Genomic DNA, 20,179 nt, shown 5'->3' with positions numbered 1-20,179 from the left:
AATAATATTTTTATATGTATATTTTTAATTTTTTTTAAAAAAAAACTTGGCTTGCAATCGGGCTCGAGCCGAGCCTATCTCGAACTTGCGAGCTTTGAACAGAGCCGAATTCAAGCTCAGGTTTAGAGCTCGAATCGAGCTCTAGCTCGGCTCGGCTCGAATCCACCCCTAAATTCACATATATATCTAATCCAACATAATCCAATTCCATTGGATTAAAATATAAATGCTCATGTGTACTTAAAATTTATATTGTGTCTATTCATAATGTTTGTTTGAATGTTGTGTTTTTATATTCAAGTTTTATAAAAGTAAATTTTAAATAATTTTGTTCATAAATTATAATATGAAAGACTATACAATATTTTTATCATTTTAATTTAATTTTATTTATATGATCCAAATTTGATTTGAATCCCCGATGGACGAGATCCAATTCAATTTCAATATATAAACCAATCAAATTTGAATATGTATACTTTTAGTAGAGAAAAAAGATGCAAGTCAACATCCGACTTGAGGACTGCATCAGTCACAATACTTGCTTATTAGGGTGTAGGGTCAGTTCGAATTGACTCACGCTTACAAGTCAGGTTTATTAGGGTGTAGGGTCAGGTTAGACTTTTGATTATTTAATGCAAATCGTGTGAAGGTTTGGCTGACCTGGTCTATTGGGTCATAACACCCCTGCGCATATAAGGGGGTGTTTTCGTAATTTGGTCTGACTTCTGACCCCTAACCTTAACGTTTTTGATTTCTTCCAATACTTGCTTAACCCAAATTGGGTGTAGGATTATGTCAGAATTTTGATTATTTAATCCTCACCAGCTTTAATTTTGGCTAACTCCTACCCATCGGGTCATAATACCCCTACACATATAAAGGGTATTCTTGTAATTTGTTAGAGTTTGATTATTTAACACAAATCGTGTGAAGGTTTGGCTGACCTGGCCCATTGGGTCATAACACCCCTAGGCATACAAATGGTGTTTTTATAATTTGGTCTGACTTCTAACCCCTAACCTTAAAGTTTATGGTTTCTTCCAATACTTGATTAACCCAAATTGGGTGTAGGATTAGATAAGAATTTTGATTATTTAACCCTCATCTGCTTTAAGTTTGGCTAACCCGTACCCATCAGTACATAATACCCCTACACATATAAAGGGTATTCTTGTAATTTGGTCTAACTTCTAACCCCTAATCTTAAAGTATATGATTTATTTCACTATTTGTTTTTGGTTATTTTTTCTTTCACTTTGGAATCTATAAACCAATTTCCAACTTAAACTAAAAGCTTTCGAGCTTTCAAAAAGCATTAAGTTGAAAAAATATGGAACAAATTGGGTTGGTATTGAGTCGGGTTGGTTGGGTTAGGTTAGGGTTGAGTTAAACCCGTGCGGATCCACTCAACCTGATACCAACACAACCCATGGTATATGCCTACTATAAAGCTTTCTTAATTTAATCATTTTAAGATTAATTTTGTAATATTACTATTTTTATTGATAAACTAATTTTATTGTACATTATTTTCTTTATAAAATTAGTAATTTAATTGAACTTTCAATTAGTAATTATCATCATCATCATCATTATTATTATCACTATTATTATTATTTTGATAAAATTGAATTAATTTTTACAATTTCCATTTTTTTAAATATAACTTAAATGGATTAAAATTATAAATTGTATAATTTTATTAGTAATAACAATTAATAATTATGCTACCGAATTAAATTAATTAGGACACAAATAAGTTACCTAATTGAATAAGTAACTTAAATCATGAGCTTGTTTAATAATTTGCACTTACAACTGTTGTATAACATATAAAGCCATTTCGGTATCAAGCTACTGGGCCCATATGTAGTACAGGTCTAAACTCAATAGGGACTTACAGCTAGGGATGCAACTTAAGGGAACCTAGCCTGGGTCCAGATTGACCCAACCCACAAATTTACATGGATTAGGCTTGGATATTAAATCCTTGGGTTGGGCTTAGGCCTAAATGTTTGAGTTTTCTTTTTTTTTTCTTTTTTTAATTTTGTGGGTTGGGCTGGGCCTAGTCCTTGGGCAAGGTGAGATCAAGACAACCTTATCCCAACTCTAGACTAGTCGAACTATATACAAACATACATACACATATTGACACATTATTTGCATGTACATATATATATATATACATATACATAGGTTAAGCCCAAGCTGAGTAAATCAAAGTTTAGTGCAGGTTGGGCTCACATTGGATAGATCTACCTTGGCCTTGGTCTCGGACCTTAAACCCAATTCTAATGGACGGATCTAAGTTGAGTTTAATTACTAAGGAATTATTTTACTTAATTAATTAAGTAAATAAATGTGAAGTTATTTTAATTACTGTGATATTTTACTTAAATAATACATTAGTTTAATTAGTTATTTTACTTAACAAATTATTCAAATAGTAGTTTACAATTAAATTACTTTCAAATAGTTAGGCAAATAATTAAGTAACATAATTTGCATAAATTATGGTAATTTTCAATAGTAACTACTATAGTTATTAATTATATTTAATTTAAGTAATTGTCAATAATAATTTAATTATAATTACTATTATTATAATTATTATGACATAACTTAATATTAATTAAAATAACAATAACTATAATTCAAATAATTCATTAAATATGGTAATTTACTATTAAATTACTTTCTCATAACGTTTGATAATTAATTATCATTTATCAAGAGTAATTTTTATCATTAATTAATTAAGCATAGTTAATTAAGTATTTAATTATCAACTCTACTCAGTTAATTAATTGTTTAATGAATAATGGTAATTATTTGAGAGCAATTATATCTACCTAATTAATTAAGTGTATTTAATTAATTCTGTAATTGTATTATTTATAATTATAATAATATTTTAATTAATTATTAAATTTAATATCTTAAATTCTTAACATCCTTAATGTATAATACATTAAGGTTGTAATGGACTGCTAAAATCAAATACCTGATCTGATTATATTGAATTTGAATGTTAAAACCTACATCCATTTAGGCTCAGTTTGGAAGGAGTATAAATACAAATATGTTGACTGCAAAACCTTGTATTTTGTATTATTTTTATGTATTTTTACTCTTTCCAAACTGGGCCTTATAGTAATTGGGTTACATACAGATTTGGTCCCACTTCATTGATAAAAATTCAAATTTCATAATATATAATATAATAATATGCATATATATATTCTGTTAAATTTAATATTTTAGTTATATGTATAAGTAAACAATAATTAATTCGTTATTTTATTAAATGAAGGAAAGCTGGATTATATCTGAATCCAATACTTTGGGTTTCAGATTGGATTCGGATTTAGAATTTCAATAATTTGACGGGAAATTCATCATGCACGGGAGTACTGTAAATAGTAGGCCCCAAAACACATGACTCATGAGCTTTCAGATTTCACACTTTGATCCCACTCTTACAATTCTACTAGTTTAATTGAGAAAAGAGTCACATGCGACTGTTCTGTGCATGCTTAAAATTTTCAAAACCCACAGTACTAATGTCATTTCATGAGACCATTTTGTAGAAAAATGATAAAATACAACCAAAACACAAAATAGAAAGCAAAAGTAGGAAATATATAGGACATACAACAAATCCAAATACGACTCAAGCATTATTTTTTAGTTATGTTCACAACCTAATTAAGTTGCACACTTAATGAGAGTGGCTGAGTTTGTTATTATTTTCTAGTAATTTTACTATTTTTTATTATTTCCAATTTGGTTTTAAAAGTAATTATTCTTTACTGATTTTATTAATTTGTATTATTTTTAAATATATATTAAATGAATATTAAATTAGTGAAAAATATTAACATAAATTTATAATTACTTTTAAGTGAGAAACTTAAATGGATGTTAAGCTAGTATTTCAAACCTGCCACTATTGGATGGTTGAATTGTTCAAACCAACACCTGGCCATGATTTTGTTCAGCTTTCTTAAAGTCTTGGCTGAACCGTTGACCCATTCAGCCCAATCACAAGGTCATGGGTTGCACGCTAAATGTATATACAAACTTCTAGGTGCCATAACTTTGCATTCGATTGTCTAATTAGGGTGAACTTTATATCCATCTGGGATAATCTTTCAAGACTTATGTGTCCCAAGGGCCAGACGTGCCTTGTCTTTCTATTTTTTCCAAAAAAAAACCCTTTTTGGCATCAAATCCAAAATTTTGACATTTTTTAAAAAGAAAAATTAAAACATGAAATAAAAAATATAATTTAAACATTAGTTAATACATATAACATATAATTTATGTGGAATATAATAGACATTATTTAATTGACATAATATATGTTCATAGATACATACATACATACATGCTGATGTGTTATGATCTGACCCATTTGTTTTATTAGTAAAATCAATATTATTAAATGTTACCATCTTTTACTATTTTCAATTTTTAAATAGATTATAAATTATAATATTTATTAATAAGAATAATTAATAATGATGAATTGATTATAGGATTAGTAATTATTAAATAATTACTAAAATAATTATTTGTAAACTTTAAATTATTTTTATACAATTAATAAACCAATTGTGTTTGTCACACCGTTTTAATCTTTGATGGCAAATAATCTTAGGCGATGGCTTTGAGTCCTTGATCAGCATTTTCAACCTTCTTTTCCTGGTGGATAAAATAGGTTCTACGATGATACAGTTTAATTCTTTTCATTTTTACTTGTCTTTTTACAATTTTCTTTGGCATATATATATATTTATATTTATATTTTCAGTCACTTATACAACTATTTTATGTGCTTTGAATATTAGTGACTGGTTTATATGCATTTTAATTATGACAACAATATTAGCAACACAAATAAAGTTGAAGTTGGGTTCTCCATTCCTGCAACTATAATGCCATAATGGCAAAACTGAAGTAGTGTTTTAAGCCTTCACACACACTTAAGACGGTTTTGACAAATGCTCGCTCAACAAAATGAATCAGTGTTTTAAAAACCGATCGGCTAAACCATTTTTGCTTCTAAGTGTATATATATATATATATATGTATAAGTGTGTATATAAATATGTATTTTATGAATAAATAATATATAATTTTGTTCTACATGTAATATATTTACATATTGTTCTTATATTTAATTTATGATTTGGTTTAGTTTATAAATTAAAATGTTACTAATGGAATTTTGTTTTGGACATGCACCTATCAGTACTCGACTGGTCTACTGTAAACAAGACCTGTGAGAAAGGATCTACTAATTATGCATGTGGGGAGAACACCTACTGCTCTTACTCCAACGATAGCCGTGGATTTCTTTGCCATTGCATTGAAGGTTACCAAGGAGATCCTTATCTCCCTGAGGGATGCCAAGGTGTGAATTAATTTAAATTTTCAATAATGTCTTGTATTAAGAAGGATGTGAGATACAACAACACCAGTTGACCATTTGTGTTGATGGCAGCAGCAGAATCCACATCCTTAGAGACAAAGCCTGGATGCCAAAACAAATGCGGGAATGTTAGCATCCCATACCCATTCGGTCTCGATGGAGATGATCCAACCTGTTTCAGAGATGAATTTAAGTTGTTCTGCAACACTGCCACTGATCCTCCTCAACTGTTATTGGATGGAAATCTCGTTATGGACATATCACTACAAGGTCAACTGATTATACTCTCCACCTGGGCTTCCATCTACTGTTACACTGGAGACAACCAAAGTTATGGCTACAATACACCTATGCAGTTACCAAATGTATACAGATTATCCTACACCCGAAACCAGTTCACGGCTGTTGGTTGTAACACACTTGGCGTCTTGTCCGATTACAATTCTACAAAGTTCAATTTGGGGTGCATTTCGTCCTGTCCTTATGATACCGTATTGACTGGGCGACCTTGTGACGGCATTGGATGCTGCCAGACCGCAATACCGAAGGATCTTCATGCATTTACTCTGGAAGTTAAAGAGTATGCCAAAACAACCAACAAATCGAACTCTTGGAAGATCAGCAGATGTGGCTTAGCCTTCCTATCCGACCAAATGTGGTTCACTTCAAATGCATCTTCCCTGTGGAATTCAAGAAATGATGTGGATCGCATTGTAAACATTGGCATCAAAGCTCCAGTAGTACTTGATTGGGCAATTCGAGAGAAGAATTGCAAGGAAGCACAAAGAGCGAATGATTATGCTTGCGGGAAGAACACCAACTGCACAGACTCCACAAATGGCCCTGGATATCTTTGCCATTGCTTGAATGGCTACCACGGAAATCCATATCTCCCCACTGGATGCCAAGGTATGAGTTCACGGATATATGGGATATTAATTGCTGGGAGAATGGTTCAAGCTACGTATGTAATGCTTCTTTCTATCTTTGTTTTGCTCTGGCAGATATAAATGAATGTGAAGATCCAAACAACAATCCTTGTGTAAGCAGTTGTTCTAATACAATTGGTTCTTACTACTGCTCTTGTCCAAAGAATAGCTATGGTGATGGTAGAAAAGATGGTCAAAGATGCATTGCCAAGAGTAAAGCCTTTCCTGTGATTAAGGTCATTCTAGGTAATCCTTCTTCATCAAGAACAGTTTTCATGTTAGTAGTTTTGGATCCTGAATGAATTAGTGTATGACTACTTCACAGACAATTAATTATATTTATATAAGATAATGTGTACATATTTCAGAGATTGCTAGATCAAGAGTTGAACTAAAGACTTTACCCAGATATATTTTACTAATTATCTGCAAGCATGACATTGACATGTATCTTAACTTGAAGAAAAACCAATTAAATTCTTCTAGTAGTGGAAAGGGAGATGAACCCACTCTAATATAAAAGACTGATATATGATACATTTCTCCCTTACTATTATAATTGCTCTGCTAACTAAGTAATATTCAAATTAATGCTATATGCAGGTATAGGTTTCGGTGCCATATTCTTACTCATTGGTGGTTCTTGGTTAAATTTCATCATAAGGAAACGGAAACTCCTGAGGCTAAAAGAAAAATTCTTTCAACAAAATGGTGGCATGCTTTTGCAACAACGAATATCTTCACATGAAGGTGGTTTTGAGTTCTTAAAGATCTTTACAGCTGAAGAGTTAGAGATGGCAACCAATAGGTACAATGAGGACTGCATCCTAGGCCGAGGTGGTCAAGGTACAGTATATAAAGGTGTTCTGTCTGATCACCGAGTAGTTGCCATTAAAAAGTCTAAAGTAGTTGATGATGGCAAAATTGAGCAATTTATAAATGAGATTATTATTCTTTCTCAAGTTAACCACCGAAATGTAGTGAAACTCTTGGGGTGTTGTTTGGAGACTGAAATACCCTTACTGGTTTATGAATATGTCTCCAATGGAACCTTGTTCGATCATATTCAAAGAAAGAATGGCATCTCCTTGCTTTCTTGGGAAGATAGGTTGAGGATTGCAATAGAAACTGCTGGTGCAGTTGCTTATCTACACTCTGCAGCTTCAATACCAATCATCCATAGAGATATCAAATCCACAAACATATTATTAGATGATAATTATACAGCAAAAGTTTCTGATTTTGGAAATTCGAGGTTACTTCCAACAGATCGAGATCAAGTAACTACATTAGTTCAAGGGACCTTGGGCTATTTAGACCCAGAATATTTTCATAGTGGTCAGTTAACAGAGAAAAGTGATGTTTATAGCTTTGGAGTGGTTCTTGTGGAGCTTTTAACAGGGGAAAAACCAGTTTGTTTTGAAAGATTACAAGAACAAAGGAATTTAGCTACATATTTTGTTTCTTCAATGAAAGAAAATCGTCTCTTACAAATCATTGAGGATGAGCTTTTAGATGATCGTGTAACTGAACGAATATTTGCCGTTGCCGACCTTACAAATAGATGTCTGAACATAACTGGGGAACAGAGGCCCACCATGAAAGAAGTTGCCATGGAGCTGGAAGGATTAAAAGGGTTGGAAATAAAGTCATGTGTTCAAGAATTGAAAGGAGAGAATGTTAGTTTACAATCTGGAATCACTACTCCTATACTTCTACCACTAAGGCGCTATCCATGTGATGCATCTATGCAGTATAGTTTGGAGAAAGAGGCAATATTATCTATGGCATTTCCACGTTAAGATATATCCTCTAAATGTAAGATTTTTTTTCTTTTCTTTTAGTTTATGATGCTTTAAAATAATTTTCTATCATAGTTGTAAGCACATGAGGATTTTACTTCTTTAATGTTTTTATTGAAATATAAGTAATTATAACTGCTTCTGTAAAAGGACTTATCAATTACCAAAATGCCATTAGTGAATCGGTGCTGTAATTCCTACCAAAATTGCTATTATAGCATTGAAGGAATAACAAGTTTACATATGGCAGCAGTTTGAAGAAAAAGTGTTGGTTTTCTTTACCCACAGATAGAATCCCCGGGTGCATAAAAACACTTGTAGAAAGCAGACCTTTTTGAGCTGCTAGGTTTGCAGCCTGATTTGCAGACCTACAGGCTTTGCTGAAAGAAACCTTCAAGATCTTGCTTAATTCTACGATGTCCAACACCAGAAAATGCAAGTCTAAGTGGCTATAAGAATTAGAGTAAAATAGTCAATTGACTACAATCACTTTCAATAACAACTCTATAGAAATTCGAGGAAATTCCAAGCTTCACTGCTTCAAAAACGTGGCTTTAACTGGAGAATAAGCGTGGCAGGGACCAAAAGAAACTGCTAAACACAGACCTGAGCTATTTGTGATAACCACCCTGAAATCTGCTCTGCTACTAGTTTCGAAAACAGCATCTGAGTTTAGCTTTAAACAGCCCGAATCCGGTAGATTCCAAGATGAGAACAGGGAGTGCACATTAGAAGGGCACACTCCTTGTATATCCTCCTTCTTAAGACTCTTCATCTCCTCCACTTGCCTGCGAATCAGAAACAACACATTGGAACTATTAGCATCTGCATTATTAAAAATTTGATTGTTCCTTTAAAGCCAAATGTTCCATAGAATAACAATTGAATGCATAAGCAGCTAGCTCTCAGATCTCTTCCTTGCCATGCTTGTTACAGAGGGCCAACAATTCTGAAAACCTGCTACTAAAAGAGTTAGCCTGATTTAACTCAAGGATTTTCAAATTTAGGGAGCTCGATCCCAAACCAAATGCTACGGTCATGGTCAAAAAAAAAAAAGAAAAAAGAAACATTGCATAACACTTACAACCTCTTTTTACAAATGTCACAGCTACTTGTATTGCTAATGTGTTTTTTAAACAAATTTTCTTTGATAGGAATAGCATTTAAGCAACAACGCAAAGAAAACTTTTGATCTTCGGTTGACCTTGTAATGTCTAGATAGCTTTCCAGACATTTTTCCTACTTCCAACCCCAAGATCCCTGCAAAGGAAATTGTGAGATTAGGAACCATCTATCTATTACATACTTTCGTTTCACCACCCTAGACCACAAGATGGATGGGTTAGACACAAACCCCCAAGCCAACTTAGCTAACATAGCTTAATTGAAAGCTAAAGGATCAGGGAAACCCGAGCCCCCATTCAACTTATTTTTGCTAACTTGTTCTCAACCAATCAAGCAAGTTCTCTTTTTCCCATTTACTTCCCTCACCAAAACTTTTTCTAAACTTGCTTCAAATATTCATTACAAACTCTCTTTGGGAGTAGGAAACATGAGATACAATAGGAAGGAATGGTAGACACCACTGACTTCAGCATTACTTCCTTTCTACCCTGAGAAAGGATATATTTCCACGTACTTGTTCACTTATGGGCCCTCTCTAACAAGAACCTGAACAATCTATGTTTTGACCTTCCTATTTTACGGGGTAATCCCAAGTAGACTGAAGGATTTTCCATTCTTTTGAGATGGAGGCTCTTGCCTACAATTTTCTGAAGTTTAGGATGCAAGTTGGAGACAAAGATGACTCCCGACTAAGCGGAGTTTACCTTTGGCCCGAGGCTCTCTCATAATGCTTAATTGCTTCCATGATTTTCTTCCCTTCTTCTAAATTTGCAAAAAGTGAAAATAAATCTATCATCTGCAAACAATAAAGTGAAAATAAATCTATCATTTCTAAAACTCTCATTACGAAAACCCACTACACTGTATCATACGCTTTACTCAGGTCCATCTTTAAAGCCATCACTCCATTGTCTTAGTTATTTTCACACTACAAGAAAAACCGGCTATGCCGGCGGTTGTAAGACGGCAATCATAAGAAACACCGGCATTGATGCATCAATGGCGGTGGTTTTATCATAACTGCCACCATTGAATTAAACCAAGGAAATGATTAAAACAGGGTGGCGGTTCAGTGAACTAAACCGGCGGTATTTGCATTGTACTAGCCGATTCAGTGAATTAAAACTGGTTCAATGCTTTCGATGCATTGAGAGCTGTGAAATTCAGCAGAGAGTCGAGAAAGGTGCGTTCATCGACCCCTATATTTTTTATACCCCATTCGTCTTTCTCTATAAATTATAAAACCCTAATCTTGCTTTTTTTTCATCTTAGGTCGAGAACAGCTACTACTCTACACTCCTAGTACGCAGAAGTTCAATCTATATTTTCTTTATACTCGTGATTTTGATTTCTTTCCCTTAGCGGTGACGAGGCTCTTAAACCTTTTCAACAATAAAACCTTTTCTTTGCTTTGGTTCTTATACGAAGATGAGTACATGTGTCATAGATCAAGTATGTGAATGCAAGTTTTTTTGTTGCATTGGTTCTATACTCCTAGCACCAAAATAATTGCTGTTCTTGTAAGATTTTTTGTTCGTCAATTGTAAATTTCAGGTTTTTGCATGCTGATGGATTCTTGAATTAAGTGCATTGTGCATTGGTAGGATCAATTATACTTTTACAGTTCCAGTTCTTGATAGTTTTGATAACACTTAAGTTGTAGTTAATTCTGCTTCAGTGTACTCCTTTCTTCAGTGAATTTGATTTCTTTGTAAATATATGATTCAGCAAGAAAGTCCCCTTTTTGGGTTTAATAGCAAATTATTTTTAGTGAATCCTAGATTTGATAGAAAAGACATGTTAATTTTGATTTGACAATAATGCTTAAGTGGGTTTAGGGCGGTCTGTTAATTTGATAGGGTGAAGTGAAATTTGTGCTTAGAAAGCCATGTTAATCTGTTGAACTTAGAAAGCCATGTTAATTGCTAAAGGTAAGATTGTTAAAAGGAGATTTGCATTAAATTAATATTGTACAAATTCACATATTACAGTCATTTGGGCAAGTCTATTTTTTAAACCGGGAGAAGAAATTCCTATGAGAAGGCTAACAGATTTCCCTTAGGTAATGGTATGTTAGGACATCTTCCCATGAGTGAGTCTGCTCCATTTGTTGCAAATAGTAGGTTTCTATGCAATTAAAGCACTTCCCTTTTACATACTGTACAGATTCTGCTGCTTTTTCTGGATTTTGCAAGTAAATCAAAATGTTTGCATATTTGAACACTAGCACATGGAAGGATAATTGATTGGACCTTGCATTTATAGTCAAAAATGCCAACAATGCTTGGGCTTTCTTTCAGGGACATAAGATCTTTTTCTATATCAAATTCTTCTGAGAATGTTTAATAGTTTTTCCAGCTAAGAATTAATATCTGCATCATGATAGTAAGGAGAATAATGAACTCTTGTCCCCCATATAGCCATATGTCCTCTCTGTGCAAGAATGATAACACAATGATGGCACAACAAAGGATAGATGCTAAGAATCATTTAGAAAATCAAAATTAAAGACTGAGGCCACTATCTCTTGTGAGTTTAAAATAGTACTTATATTACCTAATCTTGTATGTCAGGATTGTTTAAGCTCTCTGGTCTCTAGGAAGAAAATGTGATTAATGTATATTTTAATAGGTCTTCTATTGACTATCAATTGCCTTTTTGGTAGGATGTTTAGATATTATATAGGGAGGACTACTGAAGTATCCTTGGGTCCAAACTCCAAGGAGTAAGAAGAATATGGATAGGTCTGACCAATCCAACCATGGTCAGACTGGTGATGTAGGATGTATAGAAACTTCTGTTTTTTGGGCTTGGAACAGGGTTTGGGAGTAGACCTGTTCATGGACCGGGCTCGGGCTTGGCTTTTGCCAAAATTTGAATGGGGCCCAGCCCGAAGCCTGAGCCTGACATAGTGTAAGTCAGGCCCGAAGCCTGGCTCGTGAACAGGTCTATTTGGGAGTTAATTATAAATCTGGAAATCATGTTTAGAGTAAGAGGATTTATGAAGAATAGGGTGGGTCGGTTATCTATTAAAAAAAGTATAGGAAGGGTTGGTACAAAAGCAATTTTAAAAAGGAAATTAAGAAAACAGAAGGGAAGAAGGGATAAGTCATTGCTGGAGTCAGCACAACAGGTTCCTTGGCATCAACACTAACCCAAGCATGGAGTCTGCACCTTTGGTTGTTTGAATCACTCCAACAGCAGTAATAGAAAAAGATAATATACACAATGACAAATTAACAGGAAAATGGAAGGTTTTATAGGATCATCTATGATAGGGTGAAGTGAAATTTGTGCTTAAATGGGTTGAAGCCAAGGTAGTGCACTGAGTAAATGCTTTGGATGTATTTGCACCTTTTACAATAGATGACATCATTAGGAATTGGTAGCATGTCACAACCTCCTCTATAATAGTTCTCTTTTTTTTTCATAGAGACTCTATTCATGACTTGTTGGCATTGAGTACTGAATAGAAGTCATGTAGTCAACCCCACATAGTGGATAAGGCTTAGACGATTGGCTAGATTGGAAACAACAAAGTGCCCATGTGGGATCATGGAAACTTGGACACACTTAAAGGGAGATTAAAAAATGTGAATTGGGGCTGGGCACTAGCTACAAGTGAACACCATGTTAAGCCAGTAGCCTCACAGAGGTAGGGGTGAATATAATTAAGAAGTATTGAGGATTAATTCTCCAATAATGGAGTTTGTAAATTCTTAGTGGTGGCTAGGCTAGAAAAGGCTAGCTGCCCTCAAGGGGTGCTTGGAACATGAAAGTTGTACCTTATTTTTACAATATATAATTATATAAAAAAATTAATTGTGGCTGATCAAAACAAGAATTCAGCTTTTATCACAAATACAAGTTTCTAGTGTTCAAGGATAATCATAATTTATTAAATTCTGAGTGGATTGCACACCTTTAGCTAAAAGGAAAAACAAATCACAAGTCAAATATATACTTATATTAACCAATCTAAAAAATCAATACTCTTATTATAGCTAATATCAACTAAACAGAAGATAGAAAAAATACTAACTTTTCTGCAAGCATTGCTCACCCTTCTTCAAATAGTTCTTCCACTATACCTACAGTTGAAAGACTTTTTGCTAGTTTATTTGTAGAATCAGAGGACCTGTTCCTGAATATAAGAGCTCTACAATTATTTTGCTTTATGGGAGGGTCTACATGTGTTCTTCCCTAGTGAACACAGGAACCAATTTCTGTAGGCTGATACTTTGACTATAGACTGACAAATTTTGTTCTAATTTCTGGAGGTTGAACTTTAACCTACCCATTACCACCAGCAGTAGCTATAGTTCTTTACCATGGACTCCCTGAGCTTTACTTTTCTACTCTTCATTAAGAAATTTGAAACTAGTTAGCATGTTTCCTTGAGATAATCAACTATGACTGCTATAACACACCTTTTTTTTATGAATTCACTAGAAGGAACCAAACAAATAAACGATGTAGCAATCCACCAAGTAGGTTATTACTAAATCATATTGAATTTGATAGTTCCAAATAAACAACTTCATGTTACAATCTTTTATGTTTATAGGTTGCAAATAGAATTTGATCTCATTGATGAAGGTAGCCTAAAATTAATTCAGCATAAATGATTTTTCACACACTAGATGGGGTTCTCTGAACCCACAAGTCAAATTCAGTTTACACATTTCAATGTAAGTCCTGCTAAGTAGGCCTGCAATTCAAGCCACTCACTACTCACTAGCATCTCAACCATTCACCAACTTTCCTAATTGTGATTCGCATCCACTGTCGGTACTTGCTAATGAGTAAACAGAAAACAAAGAATATAAAAACAATTAATCAAATCAACAATAATAAAAAACACCATTTATGCCCAACTCTCACCCTTCAACTGGAACACTATCCTTTATATTTTCTTATGACAGCATGGATGTCCAATTTGGATATGGACTCAGTCAAAGAGAAAGGCAATAAACAAAAATATAAGAATGCCTGTAATTACTGAAGTCTCTGGAATATTTTATCTGTAGACCCTCATAAGACCAATAATAAGGAAGCTGAAGAGCATGCTTATTTTTTGCAGAAATGTTGTGGGATACTTCCCATACAGAAAATCATCGAGAAGCCGTGACACCGATAATCCTCAAGACCCTTATTTTCTCATATTATATTCTGCAGATGCATTCTATAAAGGAACTCCTTCCAACTTCTCAGAACTCCCACCTCTGCTACTGCTACTATTGGAAGAGTTGTATTCTGAAACATTCTAAGTTATTCAGTAGTGTTTATTGCTGACAAGTACAATGCTAGAGTAGATGAATCTCAAACAGATCTGATTGACAGCACTAGGGAACAACTTCAGTTGCCGATCCTTAGGAGTGGCTTATCATTACCTTTAGGATACAAATCAAGATCAGGTAAATGAAAAAAGCACCAGGCTGGACCTTAGCCTGCCCAATATTGCCAGATTAGAACTTCTGTTCTTTAAGCTTAACATACCACATGCCACTCCTAGTTGTATTATAACTCTTCAATCTGCACCCTCAGATCTAGATAGTTATCCTGATATGAAAATAAAGTAAGAAGCTGAGTGCTACAATGCACTGATGTGTTGCAGCCTGTCCTGACCCAGATCTCAGCGATCACATGCTCAGCATGCTGGAGCTTCTCAGCCCAAGTCAGATGTGGGTGCTAAATCAAGCGCTGAAACAGAAAATCAAGCTTGCAGATCTATTTATTAAAGCTTTCAATTAACTTAGAGTAGATTTTATCATAACCTTATTATTGGGGTAGGGGAAACCTTGTCATTGTAGTGGAGTATATCAGATTGCTAGGGTGGTGATAAATTTTTTTGGTAATTCTTTTCCTGTTTGGATTTTATAATAACCATTACCGGTTAAATTAGGAACTTTTCATTGTACTAGTCATCTTTGGAGCAATCAGTTATATAAAATGGATAGGAACTTGATTAATCTTCCAAGGTACCCTTCGTAGTACATAGCCTCTCTTCTAGGAATAGATTTCATTATATAGTATTTGATTTGGTAATATGTTGTTTGGGGTTTAATGCATTATGTAGGGATGATCCACCATATATTGAGGGAGCGCAAAAGTTTATTGAATTTGCTGTTGTTAATGGATCTCGTGGTGGTAGGATATTGTGTCCATGTAAAAAATGTGTCAGCTCTGCATTAGAAGATGAAGATGAAGTCTTGGGGCATTTATTGTGGAATGGGATGATACCAAGTTATACTAATTGGACTGAGCATAGGGAGAACAAAAAGAATCCTAATGGAAATAATGCACCAAATGTGGATGTTGATATGCATGGAATGTTGCAGGATGTTTTTGGAATATCAGACCAAGTGTATGAACAAGTGAATGAAGAAACTGAGAGACTAGATGCATATGCAGAGGTGGGGTCTAATACAGTAGCTGAAGAATATTACAATTTGCTAGGTGATGCTGAATGAGTTGACTATCTAACATACTTGTATATGATTATAGGTAGGAGCTACAACCAATAAAGATAACCGCTCCAAGCAAAGATTAAAGCACACTACTGGTGCAAAAGGTTATGCAAGGATTCGGGAAGAGTTGGTAATCGTATTATTTGATTTACTAAGTTTGTTGTTAGTAAATCTTTTATTTGTTAAGAATGGCAATATATACAATTTCTTTTATAATAGCAAAAGGAAAGGAATAAAGAAATATAACGTACAGAGGTATTTATTGCTGCTCACAGGAAGAAAGATGGGGCACCTGTTGATCCACAATCTGCTGAGATAATGGTTACCATATTTTAAACATGAAACCTTATAATTTATTAAGGACATGTTAAACCATTATTATTAATAACATAAATACAGATGATCTTCTAGTGCATTCAATATTTGTGCTCTATTTAAGGAACAAATGCAAAATTATATGTCACAATATCCAGAAGATCAGGTAGAGGATAATGGACCGAATGACATATATGCTCATGTTATGGGCCCAGAACGTCATGGCCAAGTGCGTGGACTAGGGTTGGGTCCAACCCCAACTAGGTTCAATGGCCCCCGACAGAGGAATGTTGAGCAAAGAAGAGTTACACAAAAAGGGCAAACGATAGCTGAAAAGCGTGCAAATAAATTTGCTGAGGAAAATAGGGAATTACGAGCTCGAGTACATGAACTGGAGGCTAGATCGGCCAATAGACAGGTAATAGCTTGTTTATATATATATATATATATATACACAATTTTATTATGGACTAAATTGATATTTGTGTTCATAATTTATAAATAAGGGCTCCCAAGGAGAATCATCTCAGTTTCCAAACCACTCTTCAGCTCATGCTTTTCAAAGCCCCTTTTACCATCAATTTAGTGCCAACCATAACAGTGATTTACAGAACTTAATTGTAAGTGTTACTTTTTATCTCAAACATTTATTATAAAAATACTACAAAGACATTTGTTAATGATTTAATTGCATTTGTAGGAAAACACAAAATGCTATTTGTTGACTAGCCATCAAGAGATGTTTGCCTCTATAGCAAAAGCAACTATTATAAGTACCAACCCATCAAAAAATGTAGGTGGTACCCGACTTGGTCCAAGATGGATTGAGGTTGTGATTTACATTCCTATTATCAATGATGCACCTCTAGTATGTCCACATGGACGATATAGAACAATTGGAAGTGTTGTTGGGGTACCAATTGCAAGGTTTTATGGATTTGTAAGATTCTTTTACTATTTGTATCCTTCGAATCAAACATTTTAACATAAATTCTAATATCTATCTTTCTTCTATTGCAGACTGAAACAATTTCTTAAGTGGATTTGCAGTAAGAGCATGGGATGCCACTAGATCCCCTGTTTTCTTGTGAATCCCCACTTGTCTTGCTAGAGAACAATTGGATTTTTTATTCAGTATTTCATTTAAGATGCTTATAAAAAATATTTTTTTTACATTATATGATTTTGTTCAAGTTTCTATCTTTTCTTTTGGTTGGAAAGCAATGATCGGTCATAAGGATAATTCATTGGAAAAACTATCATTATCATTCGGTTTGATATTATTGCAAGAAAGCTTATTTAGTATATTATTTTTTTGGTTCAACATTTTTTTTTTATCAATAACTGGTTGTTGAGGAACAACACCTCCTTCAGTGCAGTACTCATGAACCAAAACTAGTGGGATGTTTCCATTGAACTTGTTATTTGCTAAACTTATTACAAAAGCTGGTGACTTCCAAAATTTGAAGGAATCTAGCCCTCAAACTGGTTGTTGTTGAGGAAGATGGTGTCCAGTCTCTTGTTTAAAAGTGCAAGGGCCAATTTGCACCTAAGGCACAAGGTGCAAAGTGAAGCACACATCTTTTTGAAGCAAGGCGCAAAATTATGAAAAATAAAAAATGTTAGAAAATTCAAAAAATACCAACAAATTAAAAAACAATGCAAAATTTTCAAAAATTTTAAACATAATGTTAATAAAAAATATAAACATAAATTTTAAAACAAATGTTTTAAAAAGCCTATTATCTAAAATTAAAATACATAAACATAACATGTAAAGCGTATTCAAATGAAAATTTAAAAATAAAAGGTAATATATAAATCATTTTCAAGCATGTAAAACCCACAATCTCTTCTTTCCTCAATTGCATTACTTAAAGTAGCTAATGTGATGTAAAACATATTGCATTCTTAATTCTATGAGTTGCCTTTGTATGACAACCCTCAAGGCAAGCCTGAACAAGTCTATGTATATGTCTTAAATTCTTATTTCTCACATGAAAAATAATGATTTTATAACTTTAATTGCCTTTTTAAGAAGATATTTTATTTCTCAAATAAAAAAATCATTATTTTTTATGCGAGAAATAAGCATTTAAGACCCTAACATGGACTTGTTCGGGCTTGCCTCGAGGGGTGTGGGTGGGGGTCTAGGGGCAGAGCCCCTGACCCAGCTGTTAGGCTAAAAAAGGAAAAAGTTCACGCTTGGGCTAAGGCACAAGGTGCATCAAGCACACGCCTAGGCACACCAACCATGTGCCTTTTGAAAGGGGTGCACTTAGGACGTAGGACCCTAAAATGTGCCTCACCTGTGTGCCTAGAAGCATGCCTTTTAAATCACTACTCACGAGTGTTGTAAAAGGTCTTCTGTGCATGTCATTAAACTATCATTGACTAGACTAAGTAATCTCATTTTATCACCTACTGGAGCTACTTCTAGGTTCCTACAAATGACTTCATGTCTGAGCCTATATCCTTTCTAGTTTTCCACTCATCCATCTCAGCATATTAATTTCTGCCATAATCATTTTTTTGCAGTGTCTTGATTACCTAACACTGTATTCTTTATAGCGTAGTTGGCTTTATTTCAACTGTTTTATAGAACTTCTATTTCAATTTAAGTGTGTATTTTCCTATTACATAAGATTCTGGATTTACCCCTCCATTTTGCCCAACCTGCTCTAATTCTATGAGTGGCATCTTCCTTAATCTCTCTCTAATGAGAATTTCTAACAGGTTGAATATAAAGTTTTGTTATGGACAGTCGATAAATAATAAAATATGGGTGTTTTGGAGGGAGGGGTGAACTTGCAGATACATGTTGATCATGACCAAAATATTACAATGAAGGTGCAACCTAATGGGGAGTGTGCATATTATATCAATTTCATCTATGCAAAATACAATAGAATTGATAGATGAGCTCTCTAAGATAATCTGGAGGTTATGAGAAATGGTTTCTCCCTATCTTGGGTTGTAGTTGGAGATTTTAATGCTATTTTGGCAGGAAATGAAAAAAAAATAGGGCAAAGGCAACCTATGGGGTCTATGCATAATTTCCAAGACTTTGTGCAAAGGGATGCTCTTATGGATGTTGTTTTTATAGGCAGCAAGACCACATGGTGTAGTAGTAGAAAAGGATTGGATTGCACGTGGGGTCACTTGGATAGGGCTCTGGTAAATAGTGATTAGAGCTCTTGTATGTTGGTTGGGGCTGTACACCTCAACAAGATTTGTTATAATCATTGCTCCTTGTTTCTTTCTTTTGACGAGGAGGGCTGGATTGATGCAAAGACTTTCCACTTCCAACAAATGTGCATGATGCATGATGACTTTAAATGGTTGGTGAGTGAAAATTGGCTGTAACTGGTTTCTAGAGGGCTGCTACAGGTTTTATTCCATAAGCTTCAAAGACTTTGAGGTATGTAAAAGAACTGGAACTGGGAAGTCTTTGGGGACATCCAGCAGAGGGTGAAATCAACCGAAGATGAAGTTTTGGGTAAGGAGAGGGAATGGTGTGAAAATCCCAGTGAGCAGTCCAAATTGGCTCTTAGGGATGTTAAAGAGACCCTTCATAATGCACTTAAAGTGGAGGGGGTTTTATGGAGGCAAAAGTCCAGAATAATTTGGTTAATGGAGGGCCACTGAATTACAAAATTTCTTCCATGTTCTATTAACTTTAATAGAAAGAAAAGTTAGAAAAAAATAAGAATGGAGGATGGCAGTTGGATTGAAGAGTTTCATTTGATCACTGATGGTGTCAATTGGTGATAGTGCTATCTTTCTTCCCTCTCTAGTGACAGTGACAGATGATGAATAATCTTTACTGCTAGGAATACCAGATAGGTGTGAGGCTAAGGAGGTAGTATTTCACCTAAACCAAGATGGTGCACCAGGGTTGGATGGCTTCACGGGCTGCTTTTTATAGAATGTTGGGACGTTGTCAAAAAGAATGTCGTGGTGGCTGTGGTCTCTGCTACGTGGCTACACTTTTTTTTCATTACTCTAACTGCAAAGGTGAAACACCCTTGTGCCTTCTCTTAATTTAGGCCCATTGATCTCAGTAATTTTTCCTATAAAATAATTGCAAAAATTATG

General features: G+C 34.3%; 1 pseudogene; it reads left to right on the top strand.

Moving 5' to 3' along the window:
* Positions 1-5,505: 5,505 nt before the first annotated feature.
* Positions 5,506-8,171, top strand: LOC148803088 (putative wall-associated receptor kinase-like 16 pseudogene; annotated as a pseudogene).
* The last annotated feature ends 12,008 nt before the right edge of the window (positions 8,172-20,179 follow it).

The sequence above is a fragment of the Nelumbo nucifera genome, chromosome 1 (assembly GCF_055504915.1).
Source record: "Nelumbo nucifera cultivar China Antique chromosome 1, China Antique-T2T, whole genome shotgun sequence".
NCBI classification, from domain to species: Eukaryota; Viridiplantae; Streptophyta; class Magnoliopsida; order Proteales; family Nelumbonaceae; genus Nelumbo; species Nelumbo nucifera.
Note: the sequence above shows the minus strand (reverse complement) of the source record. Positions and strands in the feature narration are given on the sequence as shown.